This window comes from Triticum aestivum, chromosome 6A (genome assembly GCF_018294505.1).
Source record: "Triticum aestivum cultivar Chinese Spring chromosome 6A, IWGSC CS RefSeq v2.1, whole genome shotgun sequence".
In the NCBI taxonomy this organism is placed as follows: domain Eukaryota; kingdom Viridiplantae; phylum Streptophyta; class Magnoliopsida; order Poales; family Poaceae; genus Triticum; species Triticum aestivum.
In genome coordinates this window covers 143140022-143153678 of record NC_057809.1, presented here as the reverse complement: position 1 = coordinate 143153678, position 13657 = coordinate 143140022, and positions in this window count along the sequence as shown.

Genomic DNA, 13657 nt, shown 5'->3' with positions numbered 1-13657 from the left:
GACATTTGGCACACCCAAAGCACTCCTACGGTATCCGGGAGTTGCACAATCTCATGGTCTAAGGAAATGATACTTGACATTAGAAAAGCTTTAGCATATGAACTACACAATCTTTGTGCTAGGCTTAGGATTTGGTATTGTCCATCACATCATTCTCCTAATTATGTGATCCCGTTATCAACGACATCTAATGTCCATGGTCAGGAAACCATAACCATCTATTGATCAACGAGCTAGTCAACTAGAGGCTTACTAGGGACATGGTGTTGTTATGTATCCACACATGTATGTGAGTTTCCTATCAATACAATTCTAGCATGGATAATAAACGATTATCATGAACAATGAAATATAATAATAATAACTAATTTATTATTGCCTCTAGGGCATATTTCCAACAGTCTCCCACCTGCACTGGAGTCAATAATCTAGTTCACATCGCCATGTGATTAACACTCATAGGTCACATCGCCATGTGACCAACATCCAAAGAGTTTACTAGACTGAATAATCTAGTTCACATCACTATGTGATTAACACTCAATGAGTTCTGGGTTTGATCATGTTATGCTTGTGGGAGAGGTTGTAGTCAACGGGTCTTGTCATATTCAGATCCCTATGTATTTCGCAAAACTTTATATCGTAGATGCCGCTACCACGTTCCACTTGGAGCTATTCCAAATTATTGCTCGGATAGGTGTTAAGCTTGCATCAACGTAACTCTTTATGTCGAACTCTTCATCACCTCCATAACCGAGAAACATTTCCTTATTCCTCCAAGGATAATTTTGACTGCTATCTGGTGATCCACTCCTAGATCACCTTTGTACCCTCTTGCCAGACATGTGGCAAGGTACACATCAGGTGCGGTACTCAGCATGGCATACCGTATAGAGCCTGACAAAAGCATAGGGGACGAGCTTCATCCTTCCTCTTTCTTCTGCCGTGGTCAATCTTCGAGTCTTACTCAACTTCACACCTTACAACTCAGGTAAGAACCCCTGCTTTGACTGATATATTTTGATCTCCTTCAAAAACATGTCAAGGTGTGCGTTCTTTGAAAGTATCATCAGGCGTCTTGATCTATCTCTATAGATCTTGATGCCCAATTTGTAAGCAGCTTTATCCAGGTATTCCTTTGAAAAACACTCTTCAAACAACCGTTTATGCTTTCCAGAAATTCTACATTATTTCGGATCTACAATATGTCATCCACATATACTTATCAGAAATGTTGTAGTGCTCCCACTCACTTTCTTGTAAATACAAGTTTCTAGCGAACAGTGTATAAACCTAAAAGCTTTGATCACTCTATCAAAGCATATATTCTGACTCCGAGATGCTTGCTCTAGTCCATAGAAGGATCGCTGGAGCCAGCATACCTTTTAGCATCCTTAGGATCGACAAAACTATGATTGTATCACATACAACTCTTTCTTACGAAAACTGGTAAGAAAACTTGTTTTTGACATCCATCTGTCAGATTTCATAATCGAAAAATATAGCTAATGCTAACATGATTCCGACGGACTTAAGCATCACTACGGGTGAGAAATTCTCATCGTAGTCAACTCCTTGAACTTGTGAAAAGACTCTTTCCCACAAGTCGAGCTTCATAGACGGTAACATTACCGCCCACGTCCGTCTTCTTCTTAAAGATCCATTTATCTCAATGGCTTGCCGATCAACGGGCAAGTCCACCAAAGTCCATACTTTGTTCTGATACATGGATCCTATCTCGGATTTCATGGCTTTTAACCATTTGTCGGAATACGGGCCCACCATCGCTTCTCCATAGCTCTTAGGTTCATTGTTGTCTAACAACATGATATCTAAGACAGGATTACCGTACCACTCAGGAGTAGTACATATCCTTGTCGACCTACGAGGTTCGATAGCAACTTATTCCGAAGCTTCATGATCACTATCATTAACTTCCTCTTCAACAGACGTAGGCGCCACAGAAAACATCTTTCTGTGTTGCATCACTCTCTGGTTGAAGTAAAGGTTCGACAACCTCATCAAGTTCTATCTTCCGCCCACTCAATTCTTTCGAGAGAAACTCCTTCTCGAGAAAGGACCCGTTCTTAGCGACAAACAATTTTCCCTCGGATCTAAGATAGAAGGTATACCCAACTGTCACCCTTGGGTATCCTATGAAGATGTGTTTGTCCGCTTTGGGTTCGAGCTTCTCCGGCTGAAGCCCTAAGCATCGCATCCCCAAACATTAAGAACGACAACTTTGGTTTCTTGCCAAACCAATGTTCATATGACGTCGTCTCAACGGACTTAGATGGTGTCCTATCTAAAGTGAATGCATCTGTCTCTAACGCATAAGCTCAAAATGAAAACGGTAGATTGGTAAGAGACATCATAGGTCGTACCATATCTCATAGGGTTCGATTACGATGTCCGGACACACCATTACCTTGTGGTGTTCCAGGTGGCTTCAACTGTGAAACAATTCCACAATGTCTTAAGTGATTGCCAAACTCACAACTCAGAAAATCCCCTTTTGATCAGATCGTAGGAACATGATCTTGTTGTTATGATGATTCTTAACTTCACTCTGAAATCGCTTGAACTTTTCAAACGTTCCAGACTTGTGCTTCATTAAGTAGATATACCTATATCTACTCAAATCGTCAGTGAAGATGAGAAAATAGCGATATCCACCGCATGCTTCAATTCTCATTGGATCACACGCATCAGCATGCATGATTTCCAACAAGTCACTTGCCCGTTTCATTGTACCTGAAAACGGGGTCTTAGTCATCCTGCCCATGAGGCATGGCTCGCATGTGTCAAGTGATTCAAAATCAAGTGACTCCAAACATCCATCGACATGGAGTTTCTTCATGCATCTTACGCCAATATGACCTAAGCGGCAGTGCCACGAGAAAGTGGTACTATCATTATTAACTCTACATCTTTTGGTGTGAACATGTGTATTACCACGACCGAGATTCAATGAACCATTCACATAGGGTGCATGACCCTGAAAGGTATCATTCATGTAAACAGAATAACCATTATTCTCTAACTTAAATGAATGACCATATTGCAATGAACATGATATTATCATATTCATGCTCAACGTAGACACCTAATAACATTTATCTAGGTTCAATAATAATCCCGAAGGTAGATGGAGCGTGCGATGGTGATCTCATCAACTTTGGAAACACTTCCAACACACATCGTCACCTCGCCCTTAGCCAGTCTCCGGTTAGTCCGTAGCTTCTGCTTCAAGTCACCAATAATAGTAACTGAACCGGTATCCAATACCCAGGTGCTACCAGGAGTACTAGTGAGGTACACATTAATAACACGTATAAACTTTGAAGTTGCCAGCCTTCTTATCTACCATGCATTTGGGGTAGTTCCGCTACCAGTGACCGTTCCCCTTACAATAGAAGCACCTAGTCTCGGGTTTGGGTTCAACCTTGGGTTCCTTCACTGGAGCGGCAACTGGTTTGCCATCCATGAAGTTTCCCTTCTAGCCCTTGCCCTTCTTGAAACCAGTGGTCTTGTCAAACCATCAACACTTGATGCTCCTTCTTGATTTCTACCTTTTGCGGTCTTAAGCACCGTGAACAGCTCCGGGATAAACTCCATCCCTTGCATGTCATAGTTCATCACGAAGATCTAGTAGCTTAGTGATAGTGGCTAGAGAACTCTATCAATCACTATCTTATCTGGAAGTTTAACTCTCACTTGATTTAAGTGATTGTAGCACCCAGACATTCTGAGCACATGCTCACTAGCTGAGCTATTATCCTCCATCTTGTTGGCAAAAGAACTTGTCAGAGGTCTCACACCTCTCAACATGGGCATGAGTCTGAAATCCCAATTTCAGCTCTTGGAACATCTCATATGTTCTATGGCGTTCAAAACGTCATTGGAATCCCGATTCTAAGCCGTAAAGTATGGTGCACTAAACTATCAAGTAGTCATCAGGATGTGTCTGTCAGGTGTTCACAACATCCACAGACGATGTTGTAGGGGTTTGCACATCGAGCGGTCCATCAAAGACGTAAGCCATCTGTGTAGCAGTGAGGACACTCCTCGGACTACGGACCTAGTCCGCATCATTGCTTACAATATCTTTGAACTTAATCTTTCTCTAGGAATGTATTGAAACAGGGAGCTACAACGTGAGCTATTTATCTACAAAATATTAGCAAAGGCAATTTAGACTATGTTCATGATAATTGAGTTCATCTAATTAAATTATTTAATGAACTCCCACTCAGATAGACATCCCTCTAGTCATCTAAGTGAAACATGATCCGAATCGACTAGGCCGTGTCCGATCATCACGTAAGATGGACTAGTCATCAACGGTGAAAATCTCATGTTGATCGTATCTTCCATACGACTCATGTTCGACCTTTCGGTCTTCCGTGTTCTGAGGCCATGTCTGTACATGCTAGCCTCGTGAAGTCAACCTAAGTGTTTCGCATGTGTCCCGAGGCCATGTCTGTACATGCTAGGCTCGTCAACACCTATTGTATTCGAACGTTAGAATCTATCACACCCAATCATCACGTGGTGCTTCGAAACAACGAACCTTCACAACGGTGCACAGTTAGGGGGAACACTTTTCTTGAAATTTTAGTGAGGGATCATCTTATTTAAGCTACCGTCGTTCTAAGCAAATAAGATGTAAAACATGATAAACATCACATGCAATCAAATAGTGACATGATATGGCCAATATCATTTTGCTCCTTTTGATCTCCATCTTCGGGGCTCCATGATCATCATTGTCACCGGCATGACACCATGATCTCCATCATCGTGTCTTCTTGAAGTTGTCTCGTCATCTATTACTTCTACTACTATGGCTAACACTTTAGCAATAAAGTAAAGTAATTACATGACGTTTAAGTTGACACGCAGGTCATAAATAAATTAAGACAACTCCTATGGCTCCTGCCGGTTGTCATACTCATCGACATGCAAGTCGTGATTCCTATTACAAGAACATGATCAATCTCATACATCACATATATCATTCATCACATCCTTTTGGCCATATCACATCACACGGCATATGCTGCAAAAACAAGTTAGATGTCCTCTAATTGTTGTTGCAAGTTTTTACGTGGCTACGATAGGTTTCTAGCAAGAACTTTTCTTACCTACGCGAAAACCAAAACGTGATATGCCAATTTCTATTTACCCTTCATAAGGACTGTCGGTGTCAAAACCGGCGGATCTCGGGTAGGGGGTCCCGAACTGTGCGTCTAGGCCGGATGGTAACAGGAGGCAAGGAACATGATGTTTTACCCAGGTTCGGGCCCTCTTGATGGAGGTAAAACCCTACGTCCTGCTTGATTAATATTGATGATATGGGTAGTACAAGAGTAGATCTACCACGAGATCAAGGAGGCTAAACCATAAAAGCTAGCCTATGGTATGGTTGTTGTATGATGAAGTTGTCCTACAGACTAAAACCCTTCGGTTTATATAGACACCGGAGAGGGTTAGGGTTACACAAAGTCGGTTACAATGGTAGGAGATCTTGAATATCCGCATCGCCAAGCTTGCCTTCCATGCCAAGGAAAGTCCCATTCGGACATGGGACGAAGTCTTCAATCTTGTATCTTCATAGTCTTGGAGTCCGGCTGAGGGTATAGTCCGGCTACCCGAACATCCCCTAATCCAGGACTCCCTCAGTAGCCCCTGAACCAGGCTTCAATGATGACGAGTCCGACGCGTAGATTGTCTTCGGCATTGCAAGGAGGGTTCCTCCTCCAAATTCTTCATAAAAGTTTGTAAACACCAAGAGTAGTGTCCGGCTCTGCAAAATAAGTTTCCACGTATTGCCACAGAGAGAATAATATTAACACAAATCTAATCTGCTGACGTATTCCGCAGTGTGACATCACACTACGGCCAAGCCTTTATTCGAATCGTTTTGACTTTTCCACCTCAGCGTGTTTTGCGAGGCGGTTTCCTTGGCACGTCTTGTCAAAGCAGATATCATGTCCCCTTTATTTACGGGATTCTCATCAATACGGACGTGGGTAACCCAATCGTGCCCGTTAGCATGTCTTCTCGATTAAAGGCGAGTCCCAAACGGTTACGGGGAGGGCTCCTGGTATTCAACCTCTTATAAAGAGACCAAGGCCTTACTCCTTTTCTCCAATCTCTAAACAAGTTCGCCCGTTGCCTCGAGTTCCAACACCCTAGGCTCCAGATTCCAGGTGCTTCGGACCTTCAACAATGTCCGGTTCCGACCTTCAAGGCCGATGGATGCCCTCCTCCGTCACGGAGGAGGACGTGCTAAAGTTGAGGGAGGCTAAGTTCTTGACCGCCAAATTTTTGCATAGGTTGCCTGCTCAAAGGCAGGCTATTCCCAGTCCCCAGACCGGTGAGAGCGTAGTGTTCATGTCTCACTTCCTTCGGGGGTTAGGCTTCCTGATGGATCCCTTCATGAGGGGGCTGATGTTCTATTATGGGCTGGAATTTCATGATTTAGCTCCGGAGTCCATCTCCCACATTTCCTCATTCATCGTTGTGTGCGAAGCGTTCCTTCGTGTTACTCCTCACTTCGGATTATGGCTCAAGACTTTTGGAGTGGAGCCGAAGATGATCGAGGGACGACACGCAGAGTGCGGAGGCGCTGTCATAAGTAAGGATGCTGATGCTCCATGGCCCGAGGGCTCCTTTCAAGAGGAGCTCGGCTTGTGGCAACGAGGGTGGTTCTATATCACTGCTCCCAGGAGCGCCAAGTGGGTGGCGCCTCCTGCCTTTCACTCGGGTCCCCCACCACGGCTAGCGTCATGGGTCAACAAAGGATTAGATTGGGGGTTATCCAAAGATGCGCCCTTGTTGCAGGGATGCATTAGGGATCTCTTAGAAAGAGACCTCAATCTGGTCAAGGTGACGCAGGTGATGCTGATTCGCCGAACACTGCCCGGCAAACGTCGCTCCCTTCCTTTGTGGGAGTTTAATCCGGAGGGACCACAAGCTCTCCAGCATTTTAGGGGTGCAACGCCCATGGAGATGTATAAAATGTTCTTCGGATCACAAGCAATGTGTCTGGATTTGACCGAGGATGCAAGTTTAAGCTGCAATCGCCCGGATACTCAAGTAAGTAACCTTGTGCCCGGACTCGCTATCCGTAAAATTGTCATAAATTCGCCCCTAAAAGAGTTGTCCTTTTAAACAGGAGTGGATAGCGAAGGCAAAGCTGATCAGGTGTCCGGCTCCCCTTCCTGAGACCAGGCCGGATCCCGTGCTAGTCAGGATGTTGAAGATCGTGCCTTTGGAGGGAAGTGAGGGGGAGGACAAGGAAACTATGGCCTCCTCGAAGGAGGCTGCTCCGAAGGCAAGAACCGACAATTCCTCTCCTAAGGGGAAGAAGAGGGCCGCATCTGACGACCCGGAGACCATGGCCTCAAAGCGGGGGAAAAAGTCCTCGTTAGAGGGTCCGACGACGGGGAGATCCTTGGCCGAACTACACCCTCAAAGGGATCAGCCCTCCAGCGAGCCGTAAGTAGAGAAAGATTTTCCTTTAGAGGGATGAGAGAAATCCTTGCTTTTTATCTGAGAAGATTAACCGAAATTTTACTTTGTAGCTCGGACCTTAGCCCTTCTCAGCAGAGTTCGTCTTCGGGGGATCTTCTTCCGGAGTTGATGGAGAGTGGAATGCCTCCCCCTGCCGTACCGCCTGGCGAGGCGGGCGACCCTGAGGTGTCGTCGCGGAGGGTTTCTCCAAATTCGGCACGGGTGGAAGGTTCTCCACGTCCGGCCTTCGATGGAGGTCATAGGACGAGTCCGGCACCGTCCGATGCGCGGTCGGAGGAGCTGATGATTCTGCTGGGGCGAGCTTCTATCTCAGAGGAGGACCGTGCATTGATGGGTACGGTGATTGGAAGGATTTCGTCCGCGGAAAGCGGATTGCATGAGGCCGTCAGAAGTTTGCTGACGGGTTTTGAGGTACGTTTGATAATGTACTTCTTTGTCAGTTGCGCATAAACAAGATGCGCCCTGTGTAGATAGTAGCCCCTGAAACTCTGTGCATTGTCAAAATTGACGGCGCGCAAAGGATCATAATCCGAGGTCTAAAATGTCGCCTTTGTATACAGGTGGCGAAGTGTCTGCAATCGAGCCAAACTGATGATTTTGCCGAACTAAAACGGCAACTTGACGTGGCAGATGCCGACATCGCGCTCGTCAACGAGCGGCTTGATGAGGCTCAAGGTATGCAATTCCTAGGGCGGCATCTGGTAAGAGGAGCTTTATGCCAGTATCTTACAATGTGTGTGCTTGACGCAGATGGTGCAGCCGCCGTGGAGAGTCTTCGGGCGGAACTTGCCCGAGCTAAGGAACAAGCCAGGAAAAGTGATGCGGCTGCCGAGAAGGCCCTTGAAGAGCTGAGAGCCGAATAGGCTGCTCACTGCCGAAGCAAGAAGGAGATGGCTGTGATGGCCGTGAAGTTAAAAAGTGCTGCTGACCATTGCAAGTTTCTTGAGAAAGAAGACCGGGCAAGACACATGGACCTAGAGAAGGCCGTTGCTGATGCCAAGGACGCTCGCTCCGCGATGAGAGCTGCGAAGGAGGAGCTGCGTTAGGCCGGACAGATTGCGGCTGGAAATCCCTTTATGCTGCGGAGGAAGTTTTGCGATCCGAAGTTTGCTCCGTTGGACCGGATGTGGAGTGTGGAGGACACCTATCTGGATTTGGCAGCGAGTGCTGCTGATGCGACCGAATACTTTCGAGATCAAGAAGATCGCAACGTGGAAAGGCTTTTCTGGTCGCAGTTCCAGAATCCAGAGCGTCCACTGGCAGAGGACGATCGTCTGGCTCAATGGGCCGAACTGAATAGATTGTCCGGACTCGCCATGAAGTACGTCATGGCTCATCTGTGGCCGGGGAGATCGGAGCCGAAGAGTTATTTCAGCTTGGTGCAGCAATTCCTTGAAGCGGTGCCACGTATCAATGCGATGAAGAGGTCAGCATGCATAGAGGGTGCACGAATGGCTCTTGCCCGTGTCAAGACATACTGAGCAGAGATGGAGACCACCGTTGTTGCATCCCGCGATTCGGACAAAAGCCGGGTACCCTCCGAGCACTATTTTCAGGAAGTCCTTGAAGGCGCTCGTGTAATAGAGACGCAGTGCTCGAAGGATGCTATGTTCTGATAGCATATGTAATTATAAAGCAATATTTTGATGAATTGTAGTAGCCTTTTATACTTGTGCCTTCAAGTATTTGGAACACCTCCTGTGCGGCCGTTTTTAAGATATATATACAAAATCTGAAAGATTGCAGTCGTTGGCTTCAGCCCCCACGCACATAGTGCGGGGGTGCTCGCAGAAGGCGCATGTTCACACTTAGTCCAACGTCTTGGTCCTACAAAGGAGGTGATAGCGGAGCAAGCTAGGCAATCGGACTATAATGCTTTAACACTTTCACTTAGCCATAGAAGCTTGACAATGGGACTATTTAGGTAGCCCCTGGTGGCGAGTGCGCTCGCCCGAATTCGGGGCACATATGTGCCTGGCCGGGAAACGGCCCTTCGTTAATGCGGAGGAATCCTACAGATTCCGGAGAGTCATCGAGTGGTTGACCAGTCTCACGCCATATCATGACAGTCGGTTTTCGACTTTCTCTACTGAGGTGCTTGCCTGGCCGAACCAGGGCACAATCGCAGTAGTTCTCCTGGTGCCGCCTTAGCCGATAGAGTGGAACGTAAGGCGGCCGAACACAGGAGCCGGGTAACCCAACATTTGACCAAAATCATGACTCGGAGCTGATGCATATAAGGCCAAACTCGCGACGCCGAAGACTCCCTAAGGTATTTGGTCTTTATGAGAGCGGGCGAGGTAACGCTCTGAGGTATAAGCCCCTAGTGTCCAGGTACGCGCAAGAATTCTGACGTGGCCACATGCCAAGACGCCAGCCTCCTCCTTGGTCATAGAACCAGGGGATGTGTATCAACAAGAGATAGTAAAAAAGGTTTACGCAGGGTCTTAATCTGAAAAGAATCCTTGGAACGGGTCCCTACTGCACGTCTGCGCCTGTGTCTCCGTTGTGCCGTATCCTGGACGGGCGCAACACGACGTTCATCTGTAAAAAGAGAACAACTAAGTTGAAAAAGGGGCGTGCCGGACAAAAGTTATATGAAATAAACAAAGTGTAAAGTAAAATATGAAAAATTGAGCTTTATTGTCTCTTATTTTATACGTGTGAAGCCCCTAGTGCAGGGGGATATGGCCACTAAGCCTTTATCAACGATAGTTTTGCGCTGGACTCGTCTATACGTGTCCGTGGTCTTAATGACCTGTTCCGATGTTCTGGCTGGTGAAGCCAGTGTATTGTGGGGATGTTAAAGCGGCCGCACAATCCTCCGCTTGGGGGAGGTGTTCTCACTGCTTCCCCTTTAAGGAGATGATGCCGCGTGGACCGGGCATCTTAAGCATAAGAGATGCATAATGCGGTATTGCGTTAAAGCGGGCGAAAGCTTCGCGTCCCAGTAGTGCTTGATAGCGACTTGAGAATGGGACGATGTGGAAAGTCAGCTTTTCGCGACGGAAGTTATTGGCAGAGCTGAAAATAACCTCGAGCCGGAGAAAACCCATGCAATGGGTGTCCGGACCTGGCGTTACTCCTTGAAAGGAGGTTTTGCTGTGGTGAATTCTTTTTGGGTCGATCCCCATGTGGCGGATTGAGTCCTGATATATCAGGTTGAGTCCACTGCCACCGTCCATAAGGACATTTGAAAACTGGAGTCCGCCAATTATTGGATCGAGTACCAGGGCAGTCCAGCCTGGGTTCCTGACACTTCTAGAATAATCCAGATGATCGAAGATGATTGGTTTTGACAACCAGTGGCGGGATTCCTTTGGGATAGGCCGTGGGGCGCATACCTTTATGGGCACCGCATGTTTTGTTATGTGGAGTAAGTTTACTGTTTTTACTTCTTGTGGGAAATTATTTTGTTTCCTGGTACTCTGCTTTTGGGGTTCGTCCTCGTCTTCGCTTGGTGTGTCGAGCCCCTTGTGTTTGGCGTTGAGTCTGCCGGATTGTTTGAAAACCCAACAATCTCTGTGGGTATGGTTAGCAGGCTTTCCGGGAGTGCTGTGTATTTGACATATCCTATCCAAGATTTTGTTTAGGTTGGATAGGTCGTCCCTGTTATCTTGGAGGGGCGGCTTTTTCTGATTCTGTCGTGAGCTTTTGAATCCGGCGTTGACTGCCGTACTCTTTGGACTTTTTCCTTAGTCCGGCGACGGTCCTTATTGTGTCGCGGTTTTCCGTTTCCATCCCTAGTTTCGGATGTACTTGGGTCACTGGTGCTGCATCTTGCCAACCAGTTGTCCTCTCCTGCGCAAAAGCGGGTCATGAGGCTTGTTAGTGCACCCATTGTTCTTGGCTTTTCTTGGCCGAGGTGTTTGGCGAGCCATTCTTCTCGGACATTATGCCTGAAAGCCGCTGAGGCTTCAGCGTCCGGACAGTCGACTATCTGATTCATTTTAGTAAGAAATCTATTCCAGAATTGCCGAGCTGACTCTCCGGGCTGTGGAGTTATGTGACTAAGATCGTCTGCATCCGGAGGGCGGACATAGGTCCCTTGAAAATTTGCTCGAAAAGCGTCCTCGAGCTCTTCCCAACTTCCGATTGTGTTTTCAGGAAGGCTTTTGAGCCAATGCCGGGCTGGCCCTTTAAGCTTGAGGGGTAAGTATTTTATGGCGTGGAGGTCATCTCCTCTAGCCATATGTATGTGGAGGATATAATCCTCGATCCAGACTCCAGGATCTGTTGTTCCATCATATGCCTCTATGTTTATGGGTTTGAATGCCGCTAGAAATTCATAATCCAGGACCTCATCGGTGAAACATAGGGGGTGTGCGGAACCCCTGTATTTGGGTGTGCCGGATTCTGATAATGGCTTTACTGCATTGCTTACGGGAGCTTGCTTTCTTGGCCCGTAAATGGACCTGGCTGGGCCATGATGCGAATCCTTAAGTGGGTCACATGTCGGCTTAAGTGCGGCGCTGCTTGCCGCTTTATGCTGGCCATGGGGTCTTCTATCTGACCGTGTGGCTCTCTCACCTTTGGAATGCGAGGGCTCTAAGGCCTCCTCGTCAAATTCAGGCAGTAGCTTTCTCTTCGGATAGCTTTTAGTGTGGCGGCTGTCGCCGTATTTGTCTGCGGTATTGATTACTTTACTCATGCATCTTCCGCAGTTTTTAGCTTCCGCTTCTGCTTTTTCAGGCTGCGTGCAGTTGCAACGAGCCGTTTGTGGAGGTTCTTCTGCTTCGTGGGCTTGTCCGGTGTAGGGTCGTCCGAAATGCCATTTTCGTCGGGGGAGGGATGTTCGGTTTCTCTATCCGGGTTGTCCTGTTGGGACGGTTGCTCTAAGGCATGCTCATCGTCTACCGGCTCATCCTGCTCTATGGCTGGGTCTTTATCAAGGTGGGGCTTGGGTCGGCGTTTACGCTGACGCTTTGATTGTTTTTCGAGAGATCGATCCCTCTTTCCATCCCCATTTTCCTCGTTGTTGCTTTCTTTAGGGGTATCCACCATGTACACATCGTGAGATGAGGTGGCTGTCCAATTCTCTATAGGCGTTGGTTCTTGGTTGTCTCCTGCATCGTCGTCCATACTGTCGATGTCTTCGGAGTCGAAGTCGAGCATGTCGGTTAAGTTGTCGATAGTGGCTACGAAGTGGGTGGTGGGTGGGTTTTGAATTTCTTCATCATCCGAATCCCATCTTTGCTGACCGTAGTCCGGCCAGGGCTCTCCTGATAAAGAGAGAGACTTTAGCGAATTCAGGTTGTTGCCGAAGGGCGAGTGCTGAAAGATGTCTACGGTGGTGAACTCCATTATCGGCGCCCAATCAGATTCGATCGGCAGGGGCGCGGTGGGCTCGAAGTTCGAAAAGGAATCCGGCTCCTTGGAGTCACAGGCCATGCGGAGTGCGGGGCTGGAGTTCGGCTCGATCGCCTCTGAGATCGCAGCCCCTGAGGCAGCGTCCAACCGCTGATCCTCGATCGGCACAGTAGGCTCCGAATCAATGGTCGGAACCGATGCGTGTGCGGCCTCCAAGGTGCTGTTCGGTGGCAGAGCTATATCATGCCCATCGAGACAGTGCGGCGCGCTTGGCTGTGGCTCGAATCTGTCGAAGATCAAGTCCCCGCGGATTTTAGCCGTGTAGTTTACGCTTCCAAACCTGACCTGATGGCCAGGGGCGTAGCTTTCGATCTGCTCAAGGTGGCCAAGCGACTTGGCCCGCAGTGCGAAGTCGCCGAAGACGAAGATCTGTTCGGGGAGAAAAGTCTCACCCTGGACTGCATCGTTGTTGATGATCGAAGGAGCCATCGGGCCTAAAAGCGACGACACAGAGGAACTCTCAATGAAAGGACCAATGTCGGTGTCAAAACCGGCGGATCTCGGGTAGGGGGTCCCGAACTGTGCGTCTAGGCCGGATGGTAACAGGAGGCAAGGAACACGATGTTTTACCCAGGTTTGGGCCCTCTTGATGGAGGTAAAACCCTATGTCCTGCTTGATTAATATTGATGATATGGGTAGTACAAGAGTAGATCTACCACGAGATCAAGGAGGCTAAACCCTAAAAGCTAGCCTATGGTATGGTTGTTGTATGATGAAGTTGTCCTACGTACTAAAACCCTCCGG